This window comes from Serinus canaria, chromosome 1A, assembly GCF_022539315.1.
Source record: "Serinus canaria isolate serCan28SL12 chromosome 1A, serCan2020, whole genome shotgun sequence".
Classification (NCBI taxonomy): Eukaryota; Metazoa; Chordata; class Aves; order Passeriformes; family Fringillidae; genus Serinus; species Serinus canaria.
Window position 1 is genome coordinate 42,297,181 of NC_066314.1, and position 4,252 is coordinate 42,301,432.

Genomic DNA, 4,252 nt, shown 5'->3' on the forward strand with positions numbered 1-4,252 from the left:
GGAAAAGAAGGCTGAAATAAATCAGTTTAAAGCACAGTGGGCAGTTCTTACTGATGGTATGCTCGCTCTTGTACATCTGTAATGACTCATTTATTCTACATCAATGGATCACCTCCACTTGCAAGTGAAGTTTGGCATTAATTGTTAGCAATGGTTTTTTGAACAGGCCTATGAGGACAGACACTCGAGCTGGAACAACGGACCCCCATCCCCAGAGATCTATTTGTAATTCCCAATCTGTACTGCGGAGCGTTCGTGGATACACCGGAAGGCAGAGGGCTGGATTTCCCAGTACTGCACGGGGTTGCTGAAGAGGCTCACGCCGGAGTAGCTGGCCTTCTTGGTGTTGTAGCCAAGAGGGCAGAAGTCGTTGATGCCAATGGAAGCAATTTTGTTGTTATGAAGATAGACCACCTGAAAAGCACAGCAGTACTGAAGTGAGAAAATTGAGCTATCCCAGCAAATGAGAGAAATTATTTCATATTAAATGCTTCATATGTGTCATGGTTTGAGCAACATGATACAAATATGTCTTCTTTCCAAACAAGTCTTTGTGTCACTATAGGACAGGAAAGAACACAAGCCCACACCGCTGCTCTCGAGGTGAAGAAAAAGGGTAGTTTATTTTCTGACTTTAGCATTTATAGATTTCTAAAAGTGCCAGTGGATTGGAGGGTGAAAGTGCCACCTCTCCAATGACACTGGACAATCTAACAGTCTATCAAATTTCTCTCCTTCTATAAAATAATGCAAAACAATGAGTTATTTACAGAAAGGGTGTGAGAAAATTCATTACAAGAATGTAAACATCAGAAGGCTTAGAAAATCTTAAAAAATCAGGGCAACATCCTTGACTCTGTTTACTTTTTGATATACCTAGTATAATCCAAATTGACATAATTTCTACAGAAAGTGCACAAACTGTGCAAGGCAATCTCATAATGCTGCTGTCAGCTGGTGGAACTGCAACCAAAAGAGAAGCCAAAGATGTGAAATTATGAATACAGCACTGTGGCTCTGGAGCATGTGCTGCATACAGAGAATATATTTGATGCTAATTGGTTTCTCTCCAGCTCTAGTATTTTCATTCTCATGAGTGCAGCTATACAGGACTCAGAGCCAAAGTAACCACTAATGACAATTTAAAGTAGCTGATGAATATTATTTAGCTCCAGATGCACCACTTCTGGAGAATTTTTCCAAGCAATATGCAGGAGGTAATTTACATTTGGGAGTCTTCATTCTTTGGGAGCTTTCTTTCCTGTAAAATCTTAGTCTGGGTGAAGAAAAATTTGAATTGCTCCCAAGAGGCAATATTTCTAGATATCTGGTCAAAAGGTCCCCAAAAATAATGATGTTAAATGCCTATTTTGTCTATTTGCCCTCCTGATGGCACAATTTTGTGAGATAACAGAGCAAAGGTTATTGGGAAAGGTTGCAAAACATCATTTAGTAGAAATTTTTAAAAATCAACAGAATAAATGATTTTAGAAATTATTTTTTGAGTAAAGGTACACAAATAATCCCATCTTTTTTGTGGCCCTTCAGACATACAGCGACAATGAATTTACACCTCCAGATCTATACACCTCCATAACCATTTCCACAAAAAAATCAGAATAGGAGTCTTCCTGTTGTATTCAACATTTCCTTGACAATTCAAGCATTTACAAATCTTGCATCAATCTAAAAATACTGTGAACATTTATGTTCAAGACTGAATAAACACAAGAATACCATTAGGAATCTTTCAACTGTTGCTCTCTGAGACAGTATGATAAACTTTACCTGTATGTATTTGTGATCACCCAGCCCACTGGGTACTCTGACAAGTTCATTGTTGTTCAAGTGGAGCTCCCTCAGATGAGGTACATTGTTAAGAGAGCCATTCTCAACTGAAGAAATACTGTTGAAACTGAGACCCAGTCTGAAAAAGGTAAAAAAAAAAAAAAAAGTAACCAAAAAAAAAGTGTTAAACTTGCCCATATAACTGTCTTTCTTGGGCTGATTGCTTCTCTACACTGCTGCTGCAGAACAGACCTGGCTAATTTTCAGAATTATATGTGAGCTTGGCAGAGGTAAGTTAAACAAAAAACTTTACATAAGTTTGACACATGATGTGAAAAATCACAATTATCATTGTATCATTCAACTTGTGCTTACAATATTGCATCCTTTGATGAGCTGTATGACTCATCCTGGTGTGGATACCTACTGAGCCCCCCCAAAAGCACCAATTTTTCTTTAGAAACTGAAACACTGGATAAGTGACACTTGTAGCTTAAGGAGCACTGTCTGAGGCTTTTTGTCAAGCTACATAACCCATGTTCCCAGAATGGTTAAACCACATCCTTCTAAGATAGTTAAGTAGCTAGAGCCATGTTCCATGCTGGAAACAGGAGCTCTGCCATGCTTTATGACCCCACAGAAGTGGGACTTACACATTTCCCCCAAGTTCTAATTCAGAGTTTTCATCACAAAATCATCCTTTCTGCTTTACACCTCCACATACTAGGCTTATAGCACAATTTAAGTTCAATTTGGACAGCCTGTTTCTATCTGTGGTTTTTTTGTGTTGATAGTAGTTTGGTTTTCAATTATTAAACTACAGAAATTTTTCAAGAGACTGCCATCATTTACAGTACTCTGTGTTGCCATGAAGAAACCAGTGACAATACTTCAGGAGTTGTCATCATCAGGAGTATTGTAATTATAGAAAATTATTTCTATAAAGGCTAAACTTAGCCAATATTTTTTGCTCTGGTTTTCTTTAAGCATTTTTTTAATATTGAGGGGGGAAATGCTCTGAGATTTCTAAATAGTTTAATCAATAAGAGAATTTCATACAGCTAATAAGAAACCTCATGTTAAAATAATTTGCTATGGAGAAGCACTTTTAAAGAAAGCCTTCTTCACAGTTATTTAATAACCTGTAATTCTGCTTGTAGCAGTTTCAGAAGTCAGGATCTGAAACTAGAACAAAATCACAGGACTGAAAATTCTTGCTTGTTCTTCATGGCTGAGAGGTTTACTAGTATTAATTAGTATTACATATAATGCAAATAGTCTTATCCTACTAATTTGAATATGGCAATGCTATCAGACTGTTAAATGACAAAGGAGACTTTAATGACAGCTCCCATTCACATCAACATGAATTTACTTCACTTAGAAATCAATTCACAGTGTCCCATCTCCTAGCTAGAATTTGATAATGAAGAATTTTCATTAAAAGTTATTAGAATGAACTTTCTTCTTAACAGGGTATACCAAGATTTAGGAAAGCTTGGGGAATTGGATCCTACATAGCAATTCAGTCTGAAGTCCTGCAGAATGCTTACAATGGACTTCAGTGATGGGTACTCATAGTGAATGTCTTTGAAAAGATTGGGAAAAAAACCTCCATGTTTTGTCAGAGAGCTATAAATTCTTGTTTGACACCTATCTAAATATGTTCTCTCTACATATGCAGGTCTACAAGAAGATGTGTCAAACCTGGGAGACCAGTACCAAGAAAACCAGTTCTGACTCTCAATACTGGTCTATCGAAGAAAAATAGTCCCTTTGCACAGTTTTTTAGGGAAAGAATGAAATTATAGGAGTCTGTAGTGAAGTGGACCTAAATCCCAGAAGGAATTAAATTATATGTAATTACATCTCCTCTAAATGTCCTACAAAAACTCTCAGTCACTTGGGGCTATGCTTACAGATGAAGTAAGTCAATATTATTGTGTAAAACAGAGGGTGATTTGGAAAGAATATGGTCTCCATCACCCTTCCCATAGGAAAAGAAAGGAAGAATTTGAAAAACCATTCTTGCTTCATACATTTGATATATTACTTCCTTTTTCATTAGTGAATAAGTAATATTTTCCCAGCATTTCAGTAAATCTCATCCAAGCATTCTAAATCATTGAAGAGCATCACCAAAAACATATCTCAAAATTGAAGACACTCTCAGATTATTTTTTCACCTTTTTTCTCCAACGTCCCTGCTGAATCATTTCCAATAAGTTTTTGACAGAAACTTTATGATGTTCAACACTGTTATTATAATTATGGGTTTAGAATCATGGAATCATTAGGGTTGGAAAAGACCTCTGAGACCTCCAAGTCCAAACATTAATGCAGCCCCACCACGTTCACCCCTAAGCCATGTCCCCAGGTGCCACAAATATATCCGTGTGCTTTTTGAACTCTTCCAGGGAAGCTGATTCTACACTTCCCTGGGCAGCCTTTTGAAGTGCCTGAC